Source organism: Syngnathus typhle, linkage group LG1, assembly GCF_033458585.1.
Source record: "Syngnathus typhle isolate RoL2023-S1 ecotype Sweden linkage group LG1, RoL_Styp_1.0, whole genome shotgun sequence".
Classification (NCBI taxonomy): Eukaryota; Metazoa; Chordata; class Actinopteri; order Syngnathiformes; family Syngnathidae; genus Syngnathus; species Syngnathus typhle.
The window spans coordinates 8,847,803-8,874,479 of record NC_083738.1 but is presented as its reverse complement, the minus strand read 5'-3'; positions in this window follow the sequence as shown (position 1 = coordinate 8,874,479).

Sequence of the window (26,677 nt, the reverse complement as noted above, 5' to 3'; positions counted from 1 at the left end):
AAAGATCTACATTTCCAACAAACATAAAGTGATACATTTATTTCCAATGGTTTTCTGTCTTCATTTCACAGCATGTGTCTTGGCCGTCTGGCTTCCAGTTATTTATTTTATTTTATTTTATTTTATTTTATTTTATTTTATTTTATTTTATTTTATTTTATTTTATTTTATTTTATTTTATTTTATTTTATTTTATTTTATTTTATTTTATTTTATTTTATTTTATTTTCCCCACTCCCATCATGATGAAGTGCTTCGAAAGGCTGCTTAAAGAATACATCGTCTCCAGACTCCCCCCAACATTCGACCCATTCCAGTTTGCCTACCGGCAGAACCGCTCTACTGAGGATGCCATCTCCTCCGTTCTTCACCTGAGCCTGGCTCACCTGGAGGAGAAGAAGACCCATGTGCGGATGCTGTTCCTGGACTTCAGTTCAGCGTTTAACACCATCATTCCACAGCATCTGGTGGGAAAACTGGAACACCTGGGCTTCAGCACCCCCCTTCGGAACTGGCTGCTAGACTTCCTCACCAACAGACCTCAGTCAGTCCGGGTCGGACAGAACACCTCAGATGTCATCACCCTCAGCACAGGCTCGTTCTCGCTTGTTCTGATTGACTTCTGTTTTCGCTAAGATCACTGAAAAATGATTTCTATCTGTATTGGTTGTGATTACATCATATTGCTACAGCACCTAATGAAGCAGGCTGCCAGTGTGCTGTACGTTCAGACGCACACAAAGCTCTCAGATGAGTTGATACTTTGAAGTGCTGTTCTCCCACTCGTTCATCCTACTTTGGTAAGGAGGGATCTATCTATCTGGAGAATCCCTGGGGACTCTCAAAACCTTTTGCTTTTCCTTCAGTATTTCCATACATCGCTGCAATTCCAATCTACTTTTCCAGAGCGTTCTTCTCTGATGTAACATCCTTTTCCTCTTACATCTGTTATCCAATTGCCAACACAACAACTCATCACCAATAATCATGTTTTCTTTCCTGAAATGTGACGTGTTGGTCAACACTTCATTTTCTACCTTTCTATTGTTTTTCTACTCGATTATTAAACTAACTTCCTCTCTTCATCTCTTGCCTTGAAATTACAAAGGTCTGCAGTTTCCTCTAACGAAGATGAATATTTTGCATCATTGTCTCAGTGGTTTATTAAAACAGGCCAAGGAGTTGGATGTCAGTATTTACACTATGTTTACCAACCCCTGTAGTCAAAATTTAGCATTTAATTTTGAAGGTTTTTCTTAAGTGTGAAAAAATTAGGTTCCATATTCTATTCACCAAGGTCAATCATTCAGCGGTGAGGGATTGCGACAATGGCTAAATCTACACGGATGCGTTTATTTGGATTAGAAATTTCATCCGAATAAAAATGCTTTATTTAAAAACCCAATCGGAATATTCAGACTCGACCAAGTCCAGAAGTCGCTAGTGTTTCTGCTTCTTCTACTACTATTTCCAGCATATGTGGTCAATCTGCCCACGTCAAAATGGTCTGTTCCGATTGAAAGTGTGATGCATGAAGACACAAGTGCTAATGGGATCAATATTTTTAGTGTGCATTTGATCCTAATTTTAATCCATACTCGGATCGGACTAAAGATGTCTATGTAAACGTAGCCGGTGACAAGGAATAAGACAACAAATATCCACACTGGATCGTAAAATGTATAAAATTCTGGTTAGTGAAGCCAATGTGTCTTTTCCTGTGACTAACACTCTCCTGATCTTGTATTTTCCCCCTCCTTTAGAAAAGACCTATTCACACCCCCACTCCGGCAAACGCCCACACCACAACACATACTCTCTCATACAAATCATTGCGCACACCCACATCCTCACACACACGCTTACAGGACCGACACAAGAGGAAAGCCGGAATAGCCCAGAGTGTTTACAGCCCACACTGGTTTCCTATGTGTGGATAAGGCCCCATACACATAAACAGAGATCTGAAAGAGAGGAAAAATTACAATTTGTCTTTTGATCCAACTCTCTGATTTTTTTTTTCCATCTCGCCTGCACAACCACTTAGCAACAGTGCACTTGTGTAACCAGACTGTGCTATTTTATGCCTCCAGCATCTGTCGTTAACCTCTTTTGGAATCTTGAAAACGTTTTTGTATCATATGCTATGGATTTAGCTACTCTTGCCTTTAAACCAGACAATAGAAGAACTCTCCTGTTGACCCATACGATATGAACTATATTTATCTATTATCTATGTTTTCATCTATCTATCACTATGACTCTCACATATACGTAAAAGCAAGTGAGCCTGTAGCTTTATGTGTGGAACATATCTCAATGGAAATTTAAGACATAAACCCAGTAAACTTTGCAAACAAGAGAAGAAAACCATTCTAACTATTCATGTGGTCACTGGGGAGGTGATCCCCTGGCCTACACTCATCACAATTTGTCCCTCTGCAATTTGTCTGCGCAAATTTAGCTCGCAAGTACATTAGAGGGATAGCCTTGATATTTGATATTTTTGCAGACGTGCAAGGGTGTTTGGTGGTGGTCGTAACAGCGTAATAGAGTACCCCCCCCCCCCCCCAAAAAAAAAGAAGAAGGATAATAAGAATATGTCAAACTGCTCTTCATGAATATCACTTAATGCGGCTGTTTTTGGGAACATAAACCAAGTGATAAACAAAGGAACACGGTATAGCAGCCTTGGTCTTTTTTGTTTAAAAGTCAACTTAAGCTCAAATGTGAAAATAAGCTACTGTATATAAGTGAAATTATATACATGTATATGCATATACGTGTCATTAGCATTTTGGGGAGTATACAACCTCTCATTTGGGGGGGAAACTTAAAAAGTGTAGTACAGGTTAAGACAACACACTGTACTGTATTAGAACCTTTTCAGTCAAGGTAGGGCCAGAACTAAAAAAAAATCACAAGGTCAGATCACAGGAAACGAGGGGAGTAAAAGTGGCTGGCATTGCAGACTGTTTTGTCCATTGGTGCGTGAGGACTCAAGCACCTTTAACACTGCTGACATTTTTTGCAGCTATTGTAGTGTGAATTGCTGCGACAGACAATGGCCCACTAATGGATTGGCTCGATCGATAGTTAACAGTGTGTGACTGTCACAAGTCTCAAATGGCAGGAGCTCATTCAAACGATAAATATGTTATTAAATATATATTTGAATACCTTGCAGAGGCATTTTGCCAACTTTGATTTCATTTGTGCAAACAAGCAAAGAAGCATGGTGTGGATTTGTTTAGTCATTATTATGTCACAGTTTTTGTGAATAGCAAATTCACTTCATCTGTTGGTGTGTTTGAAAGAAAACCTCCGGTTAGTTTTTTTTTTAAGTGATTAAACCAAGTTTACCTTCCTAATTGTATATCACGCTCAAATAGACTCCAGCTGAAAGATGTACTGGATGGAAAATACAGTAGAGGGATGGATGAACTTCATTTTGCTTGGAAGAAATTCTGGAAGTATGCATCTCATTTATGTACCCATTTAATATTTCACTGCGTATATTTTTACTTTTTAAACATGGTGGAAATTGGTATAAATCAATATTATGCTCAACATAAGCACTAAATATATTGTAATGGCGCATGTCTTTGCCATAAAAGTGAGTCATGCCCTTTAATGACTCTACTATTTCACTTCTGTGAGAAGGAGATGACATGTGGGATGAACTTCAGCAGCTGGAAGTCAAGCCATTAACAGACCTTTGACATCCCTGCTGTCAGCCTAAAACTGTCAGGGAAGAACAGCGGGTCACAATGAGTTTACCATTGGTAACCGCAGGTATTTGTTGTTCGCTGAAAAGAAACTTAAATGATTCCTGTGGGGAAATTGCACTAAAACAATAAGCTTTCCTCCATACGTGAACAGACTTGAGAAAAAACTATGTGAACTGATGAAAAGCTATTTTTTGTTGTTTATTGCTATTTCTAACGTTGGCCTTTATGAGAATATAGATCTCAAAGCAGAAGCAGAGAAAATAACAGCCAATATAAGCAGATAGTAGATAGTTTATGAGTTTTAACAAACAATAACAATATTAAGACTTTACTTCTCTTCACTCTTATTTTAGAAGGTAGCCCCATAAATAACAGAGTAAATAAAAATGTATCCAGTCCCTTGCACTTGTTAGTGCATTTTCCCCTTGTTGAATGAAAACTACTGACAGGGTTGTTTGGCTGTGTTCTCTCAATTTCTCTCCCACTGGATTTAATCTGGCACAGGACCTAACAGAGCTCAATTGTTGTGGGTAAGGTGAAGGTTTTCGTGGAGAATTAAAACAGGAGACAGTGCTAGTAGCCACACTATATTTTTAAATAACATGCGACATATTTTTTAAAGAACAACCTGGGAGATTTGTTCCTTTTGAGAGTGAGAACAAAAACGGTGTTTCGAACTTGTTCCTAATTTAACCAATTGCAAGAATTACAACTGACCCGTGTTACGACTGTCCCCGGTTTCCCTGTTTATAGCAGGACTGGAGCAGCTCCAACTATTGGAGACAGATTACCGGTGTCCTTTCATATTTAGCCAATAAAGATGATTCATATTCTTATACTTGGATACTGCATGCATTGCTCAGGAGAGAACTGCAGTATAACATGAACATTATTCCTGTGAAAGACACTTGAACAAGAGGTTATCATTTTTGAGGGACAGACAGTTGGATACTCTTTGAAAAGTTTTGATTTGTAATTGAGTGTGTGTTCTTGTGCCATTGACATTAAGTAGCCTCTATAGTTGAATAAATCTGTACATATAATCAGATATACGTATCTTTGATTGAATGCCTGCTGGGTTGTTGAACAAAAGCCACACAAGAAGATGAGGGGGAGCGCTGAAAAATAAATTCATAGATAAGATGGTTGAGAATACATTGGAAAGTATCGCAGATGGTCTGCTGTTATTTAATGGCAGGGATTGATATCCCAAGCGGTTTTATCATTATGAGTAGGGGTTAAAGAATTCTTGTAACAGCTTGCCAAGATAAGATCATGTACATGTACAATAAGCTTTCCTCCATCGGTGTAAATGCTGCCAAAAGTGTCAAAACCGTCATTTTGTGATATCTTTCCCTCACAATTTTTGTCTACTTCATGAAATAACCTTTTCACATGTGGACAAAGGACTAAACCAGGGGTGGAGCTACATCTTGGCCACAATGTCAGCCTGACTCCTCCCCGAAATTTATACTGTTAGTTTTCCCACACCCAAGCTGAGATATATGACTGAGCACAGAGGACCAAAATGAGGACAAACATTCTCAAGAGGAGGGCGTCCGCACCAGGAGCCAAGTACTGCCTCCAGCCGTAGGGACCTCGCCACAGGGGCAATCCCGACCCAAGCAGACGGAGAGGAACCCCATCCACAGAAATAGGACCTTCTTCATGGCAGCATCCCTAAAGCCTGAGGAAAAACAGCCCCCAGTGCGTACATGCTGAACATTATTCCGATTATAATTATTACAATACGGTCAATGAATTTAGTTTATGTAATCATTCAGAGGGACTGTCTCATACTGGTATAATATTTCTGAATAACATCACACACATTGTTGGAGTGCGTAATCTGTCGCCCTAAATAAATCAAATCACGCAAGCCCGCCTGCGCCATAAAATAGACCCTCGTTTATCGCTGATAATTGGTTCTTACAGAAATTATTGTATAAATATTGAAAATCTAAATATTAGACGTGTGCGTGCGTGCGTGCGTGCGTGCGTAACAAATGTAGATGTGACATTCTGTTGTTAACCTTTGTTAAACAGGGACCTCTAGTGATCACAAGTTACCATAAGCAGCGCTATGCGCATTTTGTAGATGTAGATGCAGCTAAAGTATACATACTGTAAATATAATTTTAGGACTCTTTTATTATTATAACAACTTTTTATAATAAGGTACAATATTGTAAATATGTTTTCAGAAGTCTTCGACTTCTTTTATAACAAAGTACAACACTGCAAATATGTTTTTAGAAGTCTTATTATAACAACTTTTTTTTGTTTTTGGCTTGAAAAAATCTCCGATGCAGTGAAGCCATGATAAACGAACCGCGAAGTAGCGAGGGATCACTGTATACCATTTAATCTACTATTGGCCACGCAAATGCCAGTTATTCCGTGGGCATGCAATACAATAATATCAACAATATCGACTGTATCATGGTCAGCCAAAATCACAAACGCGCTAAACTGGAACTGCTACACCACAAAAATTACAACGCACCTTTTTTTATGCAGAGCAGTCCACTCTCTGACACCAAATTGTCAGGTGCGTCAGCGGAGCGGCAGCTTTGTGCGCCAGAGTGCTCCCATTGGCGCAACGTGGTCCTCCAAACTCACAAGCTCGACCTGCCTCTGAATGAAAATGAATTTGCACTAATTTTTATACTGGGCGCTTAGTCGTCTACAGTACCAGAAAAAGGGCCCTATGTCTGTAGCTGAGCATAATAAAACATTATAGCTGTCATCAGGGCCCTATTTGAGAACAGAATATCATTTGGGCACATGGAGTACCTCCAACATATAGTATCGCACAAGCATATTATGATCTTGTGTTAAGCCGACTGGTGATACAATTATTTCACCATTGATGAAGAAACAGGAAGAGGGACATAACTGAATAGAATGATGAAAAAACACTGAGAGCATGACCAATGTTTTCAGGATTATGTGAAATCCTTCTTGAATTCCCAATTTTACACAAAAATGCTATATTTTTACTCTTTTGGGAGCACACTGGCGTCACCATGCGAGTCATACATTAGAATGGGATTTTTCAGGAGCTGAATGAACTGTTACCAGCCTGTGTTTGGGTTAACACTTCTGTACATAATGCTCATATTACTCAAGAGGAACCAATAAACTATTTGTTTTTATTTTGCTTCCATGTGTAATGTGAATACTTTGAGTAAACCTTTTTATTCACAAACACCTAAAAATGAACTGTTAAGGATGGAAAGGCCCATATATATACTTTTGCACACGTTTCTATCGACCCATTTGTCACTTCAAGCGTCTTTTATCTCAATGCACAATTTTATTGTTACATGAAATAATCATGTAATCTGTGCTTTGCACAACAGGACGCCTCTGACAAGCAATCCTGTTTTGAAGCCAACAGTAAACAAATAATGCAAACAAGGTAATTAGCCTGGAGCATGCATGTAGAGTGGCTATTATATTCTCCACTAAATCTCACATCTAGATTCTAGTATACCAGAGGAACGTAAAGATAAAGCTGTTTCTCACCAGAATTTAAAACAATTGAATCACATTCATTTAAATCACCAGTGTATTTTAGTACTGAGGAAACTACTGTCGATAACTACATGTAACGAAAAAAAAGTGTGGGCTCAGGATTGCATCTGTCACTAGAGGGATCGTGTGTCTGGGCAGCCCGAACATGACAGGGGAAATGTTTTCACCGTGAGACCACACAGCCTTTAATCGAGAAGATTAAAGCATATCAGCTCATAAAGAGTGTGGAGGATGTGTCTTCTGTTGAGGTTTTAAATCAGACTGAGGGGAGTAATTAAATGACCTATTGAGACACAAATGCACATGAGGGAGATCAACAACAAAAGACAGACAAAATCAACAATTATTAAATTTTAGGCAAAATAAATCAAATCCACTCAGTCCAGAGCCTCTGAGGGAGAACTTGTAGAATCCACCATAACTTTTGTCCTCTTTGAGGTTTTTCCCAAATTAATCAAACTGATATACATAAAACAATGCAATGAAATATCAAAGCACATTGTTTAATTCTGTGAGAAAATATTTAAGTGGTGTCTCCATCACAACAGACAGCAGCTGCTGATGTAGGTTTCACCAGGAGAGTCTCTATACTTATATACTGCACTATATTAAGGGTGTGCATTTCTCCAATAAAAGATGATTTCATACGTACCTCAATACACTGAAGGTGATAAGTAGAACAATTGGGTTGGATTCGGTGGGATTATGATTTGATTTAATACGGCTGAGTTGAGAGGGTATGATATATGGTACCATCATTTCACAGTTGATTTCATTGTAAACCAGAAAACAAGTTCTCTCTAATGCAAGAAAAAATACTCAGCAGTGGCATTCAAACAATCAGTCCACCTTGCACAGTGCAATGAGCATTTGTTATTCGAAAGTTGTCATTAGCACTTTGTCTGCATATTATTCATTAAACATTAAGATAGGGCGATGATGCCTCTCGTTTGATAACTTTTTTTTTTGCGGTGGGGAAAATAGTGCTTTATCGATGCATTTCTTTGGATCTTAAAACGAGAGTATACGTGTGCATGTCTATGTGCATGCATGCATGCATGTCCTGCATGACCTCTGTGCAGGACTTCCTCCAGCATCGCAGCATAATTAGAGGGAGCCCAGACCATCTGTAGTCCATCGATCACTGACACACACATCCGGGCAACACAGACCTTGTCGCCTACAATATATGCAAGTGAGAAGTCGCAGTCCAACCAAGACATAAACCACTACCTAGGTTAATATCAGCCGTATGCAAGGTTTTCAAGGGTTTTCTAATCAAGCTAGCACTGTTAGCAAAGGTAATGGACCATTAGAACACTGGAGGGATAGTTGCTTGAAATGGCTCTTCATATACCTATGAAAATATTGAATTGAAAACCAGAGATTTGCCGCTAGAATAGTCATTTAACTCATTAACAATGTATAGAGTGTATTCCTGATTAGTTGAATATTATCCTCGTTGAAAAATAGCAAGTTTACATTAAAAATAAGGACATTTCTGAGTGACTCCAAACTTTTGAACGGTAGTGTACTTGCCTAGAGATGTTTTTTAGAATTTAATCAAATTCCAAGGCTGTAAACCCATAACAAATACAATATTAACATTATTAGCATATTTATCATTTTGTAGGCTAATGAACAGGGCAGGGGAAAATTCACTCAGGATTTTAATTGCTTACTCAAATCAGATTTCCACATTGTTGTGAAACATTTTAGATTGTAAATTTTAGATTAATTAGTTTCTGCCCGTCTGTAGATTACTGTGAAAGTGAAAAGCATTTACTGTTGGGTTTAGATTAGGCTAATGAAATGGTCATTGCCAAATTATTTTTCTTAAATTCTAAAACATTGTCATTACCAAATGGTGACTTACGTTTGTGTGAAATCTTAAATAAAACTTTAAAAGTGGAAGTCAAGTCAAAAGTTGTCCTTGCAATATGTTCTATGTGCCCCCACTAGTCTTAACACAGTATTCTGACTATTATTGCGTTTACAGAATAAGAATTCCATCATTTTTATCCATTTCAGTGGACAGCCATTTTGCCATATGTTGTCGGCTGAAAATGACCTCATAATTTCTTTGGGCTGAGCTTGTGAGGTGAGGCGTGCTTGTTTGTTACCTGAGCCCTTCGGCACTAAGATCATTTTCAGTGACAGCAAGTGGCAAGATAACTACCACCTAAGATGTTTGTTCTTTTTAATTCATTTTCCCTTCTTTATAACTGCAGAATGAATAAAATGCCTTAAATACATATGTGTATTTCCCCCCAAATATTAAATCAAAAACCTCATTTTCCTTCCGCTGCTGTGTTGGAGTTGTAAAACTAAGAATCGAGCCGTTTGTCATAAAAATACAAATTGAAAAAATCCGCTACAGTAACATATTAGATATAAACCATGATTGTACAGTAGACCCTTGATTGACATTTGTCATTCCTTATCATTCTATGCCGTCAAAAAGACTTTGCAAGTTGTGTTAAATGAAAATATAGTTAAGGACTAGAGACAAGGCAATCACATCAAAATGTTGATTGGCCTTAAGCATAAGAGATCCTTTCTAAATATCACAAATGCCAGAAGATAGCAGGCCACTATCTGATTCAAAAAGGATGAAGAAAGACATGCTGAATGTACGGACTGGAAAATACCATTCCTGATTTTGCTGATTTTGGAGTAGGAGGAAACCATCCATCCAGTTTAAAATATGACACAAAAAGCAAACCAATAGCTAAAAGAGACTGTCCAACAAGAGCACGGGGGGGGGGGGGGGGGTCTTCGTGACTGTGCTTTGGTCCTTTACTTGGTGTCTATGAGTAGTATTACTTCATTTTATTAAAGTTAGTAATCAATCCTCCAGCAAACGGTTAATGTAAGAGTTCTCAGTCACTGCAGACCATACCATCAAGTTTAGGATTTTAGCCTTTGGTGGCCACCCTCCAGGAGTGTGGACATTGGATGGAGAGAGATCCCCTTCCTGGTATTAACAGATTACAATACCTCACATACACGCAAATCTGACAAGCATCTAAAGTCTTGGTCTTGAGGTGCTTTAATTTATCCCTGTTTTGTCAACCGGGCTCCCATAATGTTAAGCCCTATGCGCTCTCTCACGTACGTGATAGCTCGCCAGAGAATCAAGACAATGAGAACATCCCTACCTCTTCACGCTTCATCACAGTGGCTGTGGAGGACATTGAGAGGGCGATTCTGGAGGCACAACAACAACCAGATCCTGGCTCTGATCCTAGAATCGCCTCTTCATCCCACATTTTGTCTGCTCTGAAGAGGGACCAACAGGGACACTCTTCCATGTTGGGTTGCCATAATGGGGTGAATTGAACTCTCCACTTCAGGCAACAACGCTTGTGTTGGCATCGGATAGCCGAGGTAGTTTGTCGCAGCCTACCTCATCTGCTTCTGAGGGAAGTCTCTCATATTGCCCCATGGGTCTCCTGATACCTTTCCCCATCCCAAGGCGTTCCTGGTTCCACTTGCGGGATCTGCCTTTCTGCGATGGAAACACAGTCAGTCATGTTGATTCTCCAGGATGGTTAGTCCCATTACACTGCCCAAACTTTCTCTCTGCCCTTGAGACTGTGTATATCCTTGTCAACCACATCCTTTCATACATATATTTCAAATTATTTTGTTCAGACAAGTAGAAATAGAATTTTCAGGTGCTGTTGGGCTGCCTGGAGCCTACATCTTCCATGGGTTGAATATTCCCACAATTCCTTCACCTCCTTGTCCATGGGCATGTCACTGTTTATGGTCACCAATGGGTATCAACACACAATATAGGAGCAAGAGGTCGCTGTTCCATCTGTGCCCATAGTCGTGCTTTCTGGAGGCATGCCAGACTGCCGGCAGGCAACCCTTTTTGGCAGTAGACAACCCTGGTATTCGAGAGCTGCCTGTTTTAGATGTTTCCCTCGTTGAAACACCTCATTTAAATAAACAGAATCGTTGTCATACTTCCATTAATCTTGATGATCAGCTGATCACTCCTGCCCTGTTGCAAATGATTTGAATATCCACCTTTAATCTTTTGACAGACATGACTACACATTAAAAGAGACTAAAGGCTGCAGGCCCTCTGAAGTTATTGACTTCCACATGATTCCCGAATAACAACAAGTCTGACACAGAGGGACAAACAGTCCACTCTAGAGAGTTGAGTGAGTGAATAAATGAGTTTACCACCGCTAGAAAAAAGTGTAATAGAATGAGAAAAAACTCAAGGATGGTCGGTCATGCTTTGAAATAATGAATGAGAGAAAGAAGGAGAAAAATAAAACAGGTGCCAACAAGTGACAGGTGCCAAAATGGTCAAAGAGTCCCAGTTGATCTACATGCCGCAGCGCATTGATGTCTATGTGTGCGAATGTTGTCATCTTATGTCTTCATCCACGATGACAGCGTGTGTTTTTGCACCTCGGGCTGATGTTTAAGCTGTAATTGAACCTAGATATTTAAGGGGCGGAGTGCATGTGCAGTTTAGATGAGACAATATTTCGTGCAAAAAAAAATACCATGCATGTTTCGGTACTGTGGGTGGAAGCCAAAATATGTACATCGAACTCTCCATAGAAATGTGTAAACTTGTTGATGTGGAAGTGAAGAGATTAACACTATTTAGAAAACATACATATAGATAAGAACAAAGGGAGAGCAAATAATAACACTGAAGAAAGTGATGGGAAACATAATGATAGCAAATCGAAAGTGTGCAGAGAATAATGACTTTGTTAATTACGTGATTGTTTTGCCCTGCATGTCCTGTGTGAAACATCAGTCAGACAGTAATTTGTGCAGTGATTAATTTCAAACCCTAAAAAAGATTAGTGGTCTATGTTTTCCATCCTTTATGTTTAGAATTCCTGGGATGCAACTGCCATATATTCAAACATGAGCATATTTTTTGTTATACAGATAAGTCTTGGAGGCAAGTTGCAAACAGCAGGGAAGTTGTGTTTGCTTAATGAAAAGTAGTCAGGCCCCCTGAAGTACACAATTGGAAAATTGCTTTGCATATCTTAATCATACAACGACTAGATGTACACACTGTGTAAATAAAGACAAAATAAAAGCCTTGCATGTAAATAAATGAATTAAAAATATAGAAATTATTTTATAATTAGTAAATAGGAGTGTTAAAATATTTACCTGAAGTGGAAAAGCGTGAGCCACTTTCATGAGCCAGCCTGTAGGTGGTTCTTTTGCATATTTTTGTACACATGATGGATGAGTGCAGTGTTTCCCAACCTTTATTAAACCATGAGACCCTTTTTATCTTGGAAAAATCTAACTGCAGTTAACAAAAATGTCACAAAAATGGAGCAAATATGGGGTAATTAAGGATTAGATTAAATAAATAATTATCAATTAGTTCATTAAAGGATTAATTATTTTGTTAATGATGGCGCAAATCTACTGCCAGCAATATAATCAACCGCAACACATTGTTTTTTTCTCAATGCTTTAAAAAGGCGTGAGCTCACACTCGCTGGACAAGAGCTGGCACAAAGTCAAAAAGAAAAGGGCAGCTGAGTCTCATATTGAGATCAGCCGTACTCTCTGTATGAACAAAGGGGCAAGGCTTTGGCCCGCACCCCATTGGGAAGGTCATAAAAAGGGCCCGAAGCAATGCAGAGCAGAAGAGAGCTTCAAGAATAAAGTTCCAGGAAGAAGCCAGAGAAGGAAGTGGTTTGGCTTATAACTCAAGAAACAAATCCGCCTCCTGCTCATTGATAGGCTAAACCGACTTTATGACAAAATGACAGCCCGTATGCTAATACGTGTAAATTGAACAGAATGGAGTTAAGATTCACAAAATCTCTTTTTTTGTCATTTTTAACAATGCTTGCGTACAACGAATCTAATCAACGTTCTAGCAATCCCCGGTGAGAAAAATCAATTAAAACATTGCACTTTGTAATTATAAGATATAACTCATGTTCCAATAGATTAATCTAGGAAAGTCAAATGCAGAACATGATCAGATATGAATCACAAAAAATGAAACACAGGAATGCAATGTCTCAAGGTTTCTGAAATTTTAAAGGTTGATCAATGCATTCAGTATACTGCGTGACTTCAGCTGGTTGGACTGTGAGTGCCCAGGATTGGGGGGGGTGGTCTTCAATGTGTATAAAGCTGGGGTGTCAAACTCATTTTTGTCACGGGCTGCATCAGTCATTGTTTTCTTCTGAGGGCCATTATGTCAACATCTTCTATATACATACTACATCTTAGGCTACACAACAAACTGATGAATAACTAGTTTTGAAATCAGAGACCAGTAAACACTGTTCAGATTTTTAAAAAGATGAATGGTAATTAAAAAAAAGGAACATCTCTATTTTTTAAAAGTGAAGACAATTTGCAATTGTACTATCGACACAAAGTCGATGCACAATTTTTCTTCGCAGGCCAAATATAATTGCACTTTGGCCCACATTTTGCCCACGAGCCATAGTTTGACATTCGTGTTATAAAGCCATGACAGAACGTGACAAAAGTGAGTGACCCCACCAAATGCAGGGAGGGAACCTAGTGGCTGAAATCTCATGTGTCATTGAGCCCCCGGGGCACAGCAGTAGCCTTTCACTGTGAAAGAGGTGATTGATAGACCATAAGAAAAATCAACAAGACTTAAATGGGTAGGGGGAAAACATTGTCAAAATCCTGTGATGCACATTTCTGGCAAACAAGACCCAGAAACATAGCATAAACAGAGCATAACCATTTAAAAACATACTAGTTTAAGCAATCAAGTTTCTGTAATTGTCGTACTGCTGTCAAGCTGTTCTCATCCTCACAAGTTCAGGGAGGTTAAAGATAATTAATGTTCTTCTGCACATCCTAAGGGTCACAATATTAGTCTGCCTTGAATAATCTTAAATGTTCCCGTGCCTAGCACAATGTCCCTCCTGAAAATGCTGTAAGGCCATGGAAAAGTAAAAGCTATTAACTATACAAATGGACAGAATCAACTCTCCAGGGAAACCAGACTTAAAATGAAATGTTCCTTCAGTCAGAACAAGAAACACGTGGCTTTTTAGCTTTTCAGCTTTTCAGCTTGTCTGTTCCATTATGTAAATATATAGCAACACAGCCGGTTTTCAAACAATTGGAAATTGAAAGTGGCTCTCTGAAGTTTAATGCAGACAGCAATGGCAAAAAGAGGTAGAACTGGAACTATTGATCATAGTAATCATTCCCATAAGAAGCATTGCAATAGTCTAATGTAGACAAAAGCATGGATTTGAGTCTTCGCTGAAAGGATCAGTCCAATTTTTGAAACGTTAGCGGTGGGACAAGACCACACATACGTATAACCTCTAGTAAATGGAAATGGAATGAGTTTGGTCAAATAATGCACTTGCAAAGAGAATCACGGGAACCAGAAATTTCCCTTAGTCCCGACGGGAAGGACATCAAATTTAAATGACAATCGAAAGCTGCAACTTTGTGCGCCACAATTAATCGTAGTCGCTAAACATACCCTCACCCAACATTTCCATCCCCCACCTTTTTGAAATCATTTACAATCCAGACATCTAATCTTGGGGGTACACAGACCGTTGGGGTTCTTACAAAACTCTCGCAGTTGGATAGTAAAAGACCTCGATATCGCATTGGTCTTCCTGCATTTCTCATTTCTTCTTATGTATTTTGGTAAGTTTGACATTATACAGTACAGTAAATACTGCAATGTCCTGCACACTACAGATGAAACCATAAAATGACTCTCATAGTTGATTTATACATCCAATTTGTTATTTTGTCATATGGGTGGATAAAAGGACATAAGTCGTTACTGCCACTTTTCCTTTTGATGCAAAACTTGTTTTCTGTTGCCACGTTCGTCAAATGAATTTCTCTCATTCTTATTCAGAGTGGAAACACTCAAGGACAGTCTTAGAAAAAAGAACAAAGCACACAAAGACTGAAATATGTGGTTCTTCACCGCATGACTGTGCGTTAGTTAACTTTGAACCTCGGACCTTTTGGACCAATTATCGTCATCTCACTTCTGAAACAAAAGGTGTCCCTGAATACTGACACATGCAGAGACACACGCACAAGCACACTTCAATGAGATAAAGTCATAGCAACTTTCATACTCATCTTGGTGGGCCATCTGTTGCATGGCCCCTGTCAACTAAATGTCCCCTGATGACATCATAATCCTGTCAACCTTTCACCTCATCACACACACACACACACAAACACACACCCACACAAAGGGTTCACAACTTAACTTCTGCCTTGTCTTGGTGGTTTTGCTTCTACAGCACATTGCCTTTCTTACGTCCATGTATCTTTCCTCCAGCTTTCCAGTAAAATAAGTGCAGCATTGGTTTCATCCCAATGTCCCATGTCATGCAGTCTTATTTATTATCCCAGACTGCCATTAAATTTCTAATCTTGTTCAACCAATGGAAGACACTCATGTAGTTGGATTCGGGTTGGCTGAACATATGTCGCTTGTATAGAACGTACAATATATGATTTATAATTTTAAAGCATTGAGCAGACATCGGCCGACAGAGAAAAGATCCAATGCTGTTGGTGGCCTTCCTCTGCCCTTTCACTCCTACAGTATTTGCCAACAGTATGTTTTGCCGTATGTTTTGCTTTTGAAAAACTAATCACTATGTGCAATGGATGACTTGATCTCTTCTGTTTAAGTAACATGACAATATTTTACTGTACCGGTGTGCTGGAGGCGTTACAATAGAAATATAGACAACAATGTCCGATCTTTACAACCGTCACCATTTACACCAAGTCCATACAGTATTCACCCACACACAAAGGCAGATTAAACCAAATATGAGCATTACGTAAACCAGGGTTGTCAAACTAACTTTTTTCGTGGGCCGCATTGTAGTCATAGTTTCTTTCGGAGGGCCATTATGACTGTCAACCCAAATAAATGTATGAGCGCCTCATATTATATTCAGTATAAGCTACAAAATAAACTGACAAATAACTCTTTTTCAAATCAGACTAGTAAAAACTGGTCAAATATTTAAAAAAAAAAGATATTTTTAAAAGTGTAGACAATTTGCAATTCTAGTAATGACACATGAATATTATGCACAATTTGTCTTTGCGGGCCACATCAAATGATGTGGCGGGCCGTATCTGGGCCCCGGGCCTTGAGTTTGACAGCGGTGACCTAAACTAAGGATGATGATCGCAATATCAGTTGACGGCGCCAATTTGTCCAGATGTTAAAAAAAGAAGATTACAGCAAAACATTTGAGACATTCTAATATTCCAGTGCCGGTAAGTGTCTAGTCATTTGGTGCACATAAAAGGTTCAAATGGAATCTTGTTTCAAAATTGCCCCTTGAGTCTCTTTGGCCAACTTTTTGAGATTGCATAAACAGTAAAAACAAAGGAATTACATTAACACCTTACACTCAAGGAAATAAACATTGGACCAGATTTTCACCAATATAAACACAAAGCCAGCTTCACAGAACTAGCAAACTAAAGAATGTTCAAATAAAACATTCATTCATTTTTTTCATTTTGCAGGTAATGAGCGTTTTTCATTCTGCTGCACATTTGATTTCGCAATTTAAAATGGGTGTTTCAAAGTGTGTATTACATGCTTTTGTCATAATACCCCAAGGATTAAGAATAAAAGGGCACTTCACACCACTTTTCTGTCTTGCTGAAATCCTGAATCCTGCAGAAAATCCTCGACTGCAGTACTAACGGCAAGTGCACCATGAAGACGAGGAACAGAGCTACTCACTAGTTGAGCCCTGGATCTAAAAAGTGAGTTTGAAGTGTGCAGCATATGCCAGCCCACACAAAAATATTAAGCATTGATCATATTCTCGCTCACAACGTCAGCACTTTATGAGCTAGATGAATTATACTTGACACCAGTAAATGTGTAAGATCTGCTAAATCATAGGTGAAGATACTTAGGGTGGTTGGTATTGATGTCATGTAAATTAACCCAATTTAAGATGAGATGTTCCTTTATTTGTCCCACTCAAGGAAATCTGGCAGCACAATTCAGCAAAATGCTCAAGGTCTTGCTCAGAATTACTTTTGGAAATATTCAGGTTGCAAACGATTATTTGGTTGTGCAATTTCACACTTGATGGGTGAGCAGGCACTCCAGAGATTCAACCAATTGTGTCCTCCATCCATCCCTCCATTTTATCCTGTTTGGGCTCATGAGAGAGTTGGAATAGATTCCAGCTGACCTCAGGCGAATCACACGAACCAGTTAGTCGCGGGGCATATATAGCGACAATTAAAAATGTGATTTTCCAAAGGAAGTTCCTTTCAGAGAATCCTGACAGGCAGACAGTGGTGAAGGGGAGGGAAGATGTAAAAGAGGTGCTGTCACATAGTGGGATGCATGGCTGGAATTAATAAATGTACAGTTCCTCTCTGCATATTTCTAACTAACACATTCATATATTCAGATTTTTTGGAAACCTTTACTATGTGTCAGTTACTCATTTATTTCATTTTCCCTAAAATAGCCAAGTCACTCTAACATTTCAAAAAGAAAACTATGCTCAGCCTGGTATCTAATTAACATTAATTACAATTCATATGTAGACATCAGTGAGAATTAAAAGCTCACCATAAATGACTATTCACCCGGTTTGTATAGTAAACTTTTTTTTTTTTAATCCATTTCTGAGTAATAATATTTGAATATTGGTGGGTTCTCACTTTTTATTTCATCTTCAAATTAATTTATTAAAACATTCAATTGTGCGTATGCCTATTAAGACATTTAATTTTTAATCAGTGGTCTCTATATGCACGAGTAGCCTAATTCAAGCATTTCAAACACATCTTTTGGAATACACATTGATGTTGACCACTGTAGTTGTATTGCAACTATCATACTATAATGTCAGGCTCCATTTCTAGTTTGCAGATTATCTTGAAGCTTTTCATCTTAACATCACTTTTTGTTGTAGCATGACAAAAGGACGGAAGTCCCCCCCCCCCACCCCAAGAAGCAAAACACCAGTTCATCTTTCAGGTACCAAGTGAGCTGAAATCTCACATGAATTCTTGACATGTCAGACAATGCATTGTTGTGGTTTGAATTATAAAGCCTAGAAGCATGTAAAATACAGCTTGAATTCCAAATTATATGTCTTTTGGGACTTTAAGCAGGTTCCACTTCACCAGTTCCTGAGGCAAAATCTACAAGATGTGATATTTATACTGATCATTTTGATTCCAACGCAAGACAATCTGCCTCTACTGTGTATTATTTCGATAGATGGCCGTCTTAAGGATATGGATATCATTACATCCAAGTCCAATGTCATTATATTTTAACAACCAATACTGAAGAGAAACAATACGAAAATGAGGGAACCTTAATAGAAATGCCACTATGTGGATTTTTCCATTTCATCTGACTCCTCTGCTAATTAAAGTAATTAAATACACGCACACACACACACACACACACACACACACACACACACACACCGCTGAGCAATTCTTCCACTGCTAATTAAAGCATCTGTTTCTACCTCATCGCTGCTCCTTTAAACTTTAATGTTCGCCTAAGTCTTTGATTATCCTTCAGGAGGGGAAATAAAAAACAATGTCACTATAATGCATTGTCTTGAAGATCTTCAAAATCAAATGTATGATTATATATATAGTCACCTTAGTTATTAGAAATTGTGTGTACATACATACCTGTTGTAAATGAAACTAACTGTATGTCCTACTATTCCGTTGTTTTTGAGTGTCCGAGTGACTGCTTGACTGACAGAAATCCTCATAATAAAGTGTCCCAATAGTTTTGCACAGTTAATAAAGCCCATGAAATAGTTCCATGAATTTTGTTTAGCTGAGCTCTACTGGCCTAGTAAAATGTTGCTCGATTTAGCTTCGTCTGACACACTGATGGCTTTGTTTACCTGTTGCTCCGATGTGTCCATCAACAGGGACTCCATGGGCCTTCCTCTAAAAATAGTGTTTATTGTATCACTTTTCAAGGCTAAAAACTTCCATAAAACACAAAGCGTCTGGTTGCCAAAACGGTCAAAAACCTATGTGCACTTCGGGGTCAACAACAGTCTACTCTTTCATTCTCCCTTCTTAAATACACTTAGTGCCACACAGTGCACAACAAAGATAATCCCATGATTTGATCCATATTTGGCTCATACTGCGATTTTTTACTTTGTAAGATTATTCAAGATTAGCTTTCTCTCATCAATTGCTAATTTAGTAGTGCAGCACCTATAAGTCTCTTCCACTTCATCTTTTTATTTTCCCAGCCCCTTGTCACCACATCTTGTCTTTTTTTTTTGTGACCTCAGAGGTACTTCAAAGGACTATTGTCATAAAGTTTCACTGCAGCCACATGGATGGGTGAACTTAATTTACCACAAGGGAAATTATTGAAAAATAATTGAATTTATGGAACAGTCACTCTGAATGAGAGTTGTGCTTGCTAAATAGTATAATCCCTACATGAAGGTGCTGTGTTGAATGACATGTTCATTAAGAAAATGGCCAGGGGAGCTCTGAGTGGAGGCAGGCAGAAAAGATAGAACATCACTTTTTAAAATTCATTAATTCTTCCCACATTGTAATGGAACATGCAGTGATCAGGTGAAAATATCAAATTTTGCCTCATGTGAACTCAACCTTGTCTTCCAATGAGGCCCAGAATGTGCCACTTACGTATATATGCATGGGTGGAGACAGTGGTGTCACCACCACAAATTGAGGTTCAATATATAAAAAAATAAAAAAACGTTGGGAGCCACCACTTCAAATTCAAATTGGAAATGTGTCAAGCTTGGGGCCGTGCCAATCATTATCTTCCTCAAACCCACTCGTGTGTGCAATGAATCCATTCTACACTACAGTACTACTTGCTCTACCTCAATACATTGGTTCATCTCTGTGATGCTCTGCTGTCATCCAGTGGTGAAATAATCATAGTACACCATCATTTTCATTGGGTTGCTTAAAAAGGAACACGGTCATTTAAAAATACTGTTTAGTGTGAACATGAATATTTTGTCACTGGAAATGTTTTGTATATGGACAGATTATTTATTTATTATTTATTATTACTTTTATTATTTATTGTTTGTGCCTTCTTGTTTTTTATATTGCGTCGTTTACTTGTATGTCTATCGTGTAATATGTCTTGTCACCGTGGGATAGAGAAAACGTAAGTTCGATCTCTTTGTGTGTCTCGGCATGTGAAGACGTTGACAATAAAGCAGACTTTGACTTTGACTTTGATTCTACTATTTTACATTTGATTTAACTTTTCAATGAATCTTGATTTCAAATAGCTCTCTTTTAGGGATTACTGGTGTGTCCAAAATTTAAAATATGTTGAAAAATAACTTGCATGGATGATCAAGCTAATGAAATTGTAGCCCAATAAGTTTTATGGACACACTACCAAACAGACCTTATGTGTGTGTGTGTGTGGGGGGGGGTGCATGTGTATGTGTGTGTGTTTTGCAATGAGGCTATAAGGATATGGGAATAGTGAATGTTTTCCAGATTCAAAGTACATAAAACCTAACATATTTAAGTTGAATTATTATTATTATTGTTATTATCAGAATTACGGCTCGTGACGCACTGGTTAGCACGTCTGTGTCATGTCTCGTCCCCGGTTGTTTTATTATGTGCATATTGTAATAGTTTCTGTCCATGTGCCTGTGTGCTCGCCCCTCCCCTCCTGTATGATCATTCTCACCTGCCTCTTGTTACCTGTCGTGCATTTAAGTCCTGTCTGTCCCTCACCCCCCGTCATTGACGTCGTCACATTTGATGTCTTCACGTCTGTTGTCTTCTTGTCTCACGTCCCGGTCAGTCAGTTATTGTTTTATTAAGTTGTGTCAGTTTCCCGATTCTTTTAGTTCGTTCCCCTTATCCTCGCTTCCAACTACCTTTTCCCTTCAATAAACCCTGGTCCAAGCTGAATATGGTCGCCCTGCTCCAATCACTTCGTGACAGTCTGCCTCACAGTTAGGAGGGTGCCGGTTCCCTCCCTGTGTGGAGTTTGCATGTTCTCCCCGTGCCCGCGTGGGTTTTCTCTGGGCACTCCGGTTTCCTCCCACATCCCCAAAACATGCTTGGTAGGCCAATTGAGCACTCCAAATTCCCCCGAGGTGTGAAGTGCGAGCGCGGATGGTTGTTCGACTCTGTGTGCCCTGCGATCGACCGGCAACCGGTTCAGGGTATCCCCTGCCCAATGACTGCTGGGATAGGCTCCAGCACGCCCGCGACCCCTGTGGGGGCAAGCGGTATAGAAAATGTATGGATGGATTATCAGAATTGAACAATACGCAGTATTCACTCTGAAGTCAATCACACGCCAAACTAGATGTCGTCCATCTGACATCATGATCATCACATTTGATGACATCACATAACTTTGAAACCAAAGTCAATTAAAGGTTAGATCACTTCATTTCAAACATGCATGCTTCCATACGTGTGGAAAAAGTGAAGAAAGATACAAACAATATAACTAATGTACCTTAATTAAAATGACAAATTCAACATGACCCAAAAACACCCGATTACTTTAAAACTAAAAGGTATACAGTTTGACCCACCTTTTAAACGTTAGATTATATAATCCATATGTCACTATAATCATAGAAGTCAGGAGAAGAGTTTAGGAATGTTGCAACAGGAATTTTGTTAACATCGGTCTGTTTTCGTCCTCATTTCAGAAATCCTTCCTCAAAAATATAAGACAATCAAAGTCTTGGGAAAAGGCAGCTATGGAGTTGTACTCAAGTGTTTGGACCGGGAGTCAAAAGAAAACATAGCTGTGAAGATTCCCAGGCCAGGGAGGACCATCCGTCGTGAGGTGTGTTGCTGATTTCATTTTTATTAGCAGTGATTTCAAAAGAAAACAGTTTGCTGTGATGGGATCCTAAAATGTCTGACAAAGCCCTGCCTACTACATGTAGTCTCGTCAATTCTATGAAGAATGCGGACTAACCCGGGCCTCCTGTGTGGAGTTTACATGTGCTTCCCATGCTTGAGTGGGCTTTCACCTTGGCTTCCTCCCACTTCCGCTTAATTGTCCCATTTTTAAGGATGTGCGAATAATATGTATGAGCGTTGCGATTGGCTGCCATAGAAAACAGATAGATGGTTTTAGTCAAATGTATTTCAGAAAGTGCTGTACATTAGGAAATTAGAAAGGCAATGTTAGAATGGATGACACTGTTAGTGCTGCTGCTCGTTCACATTTAAGTTTCTCATGGGGAAACACCTGCTGTAAATCATTGCTCAGAAAATTGGCTGCTCCTCAACAGCTTTCGTATTCGTCCTTCTTCACAACACAGATTGATGTCCATAATCAAATTTGTGTTTCCAGGCATCCATCCTACAGTTGTTGATGGACATTAGACTGGATCGGGACAACGTTGTTAAGTACTATGGTGGCTTCTCCAGCGACAATTATCTGGTCTTCGAAATATTGGATATCAGCCTGTCGCAATATTTTCAGGCAAATGGCTGTATTGATCTTAAGGACATCAGACCCATCATTCAGCAAGTGAGGATGAACAATAAATCTTATCACAGGCACTGATACAGTATGTGTTGTTTTTTGGCTTTTCTACTTAAACGTGTACTGTACGTGATGCCATCCAGCTTGCCACGGCGTTTGATGCACTAAAAGCTGTGGGAGTAATCCATGGTGATGTTAAACCAGACAACATCATGCTGGTGGATCAGGTAAAGCAGCCATTCACTGTGAAGCTGATTGACTTCAGTGTGGCTCTTACCAGACATGAAGCCAAGAAGGTTGTAATGAGACAGGTTGCTTATTTCAGGTTGGTTATCCTGTAAAGATTGTTGCCATTTTATATTCTCTGTGTTTTGTTTCATTTTTTTGCTTAAACATATTTCTTTGTTTTTTCTTCTTCAAAAAGAGCCCCAGAAATTATCCTTGGACTCCCTTACACAGAGGCCATAGACATCTGGTCACTGGGTGTTGTATTATTAAAGATGGTACTTGGCATTTTCCCTTTCTTGGGAACCACAGACTATGAATTAGTAAGTATGCTACTCTTTCTCACCTCACAGAATTATATAACGTAATTTAGACCTGCTTAGACCTGAAAATAAACTAGGATTTACACACCTACTAGAAGCCTGTCTAAGAATTGTTGCAGGAAGTGTAATGCAATCTCGATGAATTTGCTGGAGGTGCGGGCATTTTCTGAGCTCCGCAGACATGTGTAGTGGATGTCAATGCATTTCATTCATAAATATGACAACAGCGTCAATTGAATGCTCTGAATTATTATTATTATTGTCTGTGTTTGCGCAAAAAGCCCCTTTTAAAATGTGCCACATTAGCTTGCATGAGTCACCTAAATTTAAGTGTAGCCCTGCACAGATTTACACTGCAAATCTCACCGGACTTGCACGAAAATAGGTCGTCTCAGGTGTCATAACAAATTACTTTCATCCTGTGGCACCACCTGGAAAACATGAGCATTTATTTGAGAAGAAATATGGTAGTAATATATAGTAACACAGTAAGGAAGGAGGTTAGGTTATTTTTATTGAGGTGCATTTACACAATACCAGCATAATGCAAAATTAAGTTAGTCCATTTCCATTATTTTTGGGGGGGGAAACGTAGAACTTGACCAATGAAGCAATCATGAAAGTGCTCTCCAACTATTTAATTGTATCAAACTAATGCCTTTGCATGTTCAGATTTATATGAGTTCTACACACTTTTTCTTTTATATGTTGTCATTTTACAACCATGGGATCCACTTGCGTTTTAGGTTACTTTAAAATCCTAATAATATTGATATATTGTTACCTGTTTAGCTGGAATGCATGATTGGTGTCCTCGGGCTGCCACCAGACAATGTTCTGAAAGCTGGAAGGGCAACAAAGCAATTTTTCAACAAGACTGATTTGGATCAGTGGATTTTCAAGGTAAAGTAAAAACTTTAATAAAAAAAATAAAAGAAGATAAGTATTGAACTTGTAAGAATGATTGAAAAACATGCCATTTTGAATGAAATTACTTTATTTCAAATTACTTTTGAGTCTGCTTTGTTAGCAATTTTTCAACAAGACTGGTTTGGATCAGTGGATTTTCAAGGTAAAGTAAAAACTTTAATAAAAAAAAAAAAAGAAGATAAGTATTGAACTTGTAAGAATGATTAAAAAACATGCCATTTTGAATGAAATTACTTTATTTCAAATTACTTTTGAGTCTGATATTGTTATCATGTTGCCGGTATGGTAGGTATTAGAGATGCACCGATCCGATATCTGGATCGGATATCGGTCCCGATATCAACAAAATAGATGGATCGGGTGTCGGAAAATACAACCGATCTGTGAGCCGATACTTTCCTTAATCTATTGGGACGCGGGCTACGTCATACGTCAGCAGCACGTGTGCCGCATGCCACGAGAGTTTTCTAAACAAACGCAAACATGGAGCGAACGTTCGCTTCTCTTCCCCGGGTTGCTAAGCGGACGTCAAACCATGCGCGTTCGCTTCTCTTCGGGTTGCTAATGGGACGTCAAAGGCTGCGCGTTCGCTTCTCTCCCGAATGGGGGGGGCTAATCGGATGTGAAACGCTGCGTGTTCGCTTCTCTTCCGGGGGGGTGTTAATGGGACGTCAAACGCTTTGTGTGGCGGGCTCTATCTAGTGTGGAAACTGAGAAGCTGAGCTCAAGCTTCTTGTGCGGGCCATATTCAATTATGTTTTCAGAATTTGCTGCGGGCCAATAAAAACTGGACCGTTAGTTTGGACACCCCAAATTTAGAGCAAAGAACTGTGTAGTCTGCCTGATGCCATTGCCTTTGGTCTTTTCTGTTCCACATGTAGAGTTATGTAGCTTGTTAAGTTTGAACTGGACTGCCCCTACACCTGTCTATGGACCCCGTGGAGGCTATTTTGTGTGTTTTGGGGTGTTCTCTTGTATTGAGGGGTGCTGGTTGGCCGCTGTTACTTTTTTTCCTTTGTCTTTTAGCTTTGTTTTGCTTTGATGGCTTTTATCTTGGGCACTTTCTGCCTTTCTTTGTGGCACCGTTGTGTGGCAGCCTTATGAGAGCCTATTGAGTTGCGCTCATGCCATCTGTGTGTCTTTTGTATACCCACTCTGTGGTATGAATACGGCTGGGGCCTGAATTTCCCCACCCCTGGGGATCAATAAATATACAATCAATCAATCAATCAAGTCAACCATAATATCGGATCGGTATCGGGTATCGACCGATACGCAAAGCCACGGCATCGGTATCGGTATCGGAACTGAAAAAGTCGGATCGGTGCATCTCTAGTAGGTATGTTTATATTTATTTGATTTTCATTACTTTATTTGAGTTTCTGGTGCCCTCTACTGACGAGCCGCAACTGTTTGTCCTTGTCCTGCCCTAGTTGACCGTACTTGTTGGCAATTTAGCTTCTAACATAAGGACACACAAACCCATATAGTACCATGGTACTGTGACTGATCAAGGAAGGGTCACAACATAGACAAGGTACTAAATGTTGAAATTGCTAAATGTAACTGGGTGTGTTCCAACTACAAATGGACATTAAAGTCAAGACAACCTAATACTATTTGCAGAAAAAAGAAACCAATAACATTGATCATGTTGAACATTTGGTACCTTGTCTTTGCAATCTATTCAATTGAGAATAGGTTGAAAAGTTTTTGCAAATAATGATACTTGTCGCCATTCGTTGCTGTTCAAAAAATGTGCTACTCAAGTATCATTAACTTGTGATCATTAAATATTTGTCTCCCACTTTTAGACACACAAAGAATATTCAGGCGAGTCAAACGACACAGTGAGTTCAAAGATGCGCTCTCTGGAAGACATGCTCAAGGTTGGTCGCTGAGAGCAAGATCTCACGCGAATTGAGTGCTATTTTTAATTACCGTAATTTTGGGACTATAAGTCGTGTTTTTTTTCATAGTTTGGGGGGGGGGGGCGACTTATACTCAGGAGCAACTTATATACATATATATGGGGTTTTTTTTCACTTTTTGGGGCATTTTATGGCTGGTGCGGCTTATACTCCGGTGCGACTTATAGTCCGGAGATTACGGTAGTTAGTTCTTACTTAGTTCTATGAATCTGACTGTTTAAATATGTTTGTAAACTATTCAGATGTTTCCAGAGAGAGGCAATGAAGTTGACAGTTTTTTTGAGCTGTTAAAAGGAATGTTCAAGTGGGATCAGAGAGAGAGAATTACACCCGGCAAAATTCTCAAACATCCGTTCATCACTAGAAGCTACATGTACAATGGCTGCCATCTCAACCTTTCTCAGGGATTTCATCGGGCCGTCCAAGTAGTCACCAAACAGACTACTAAGACCTGCAGCAAAC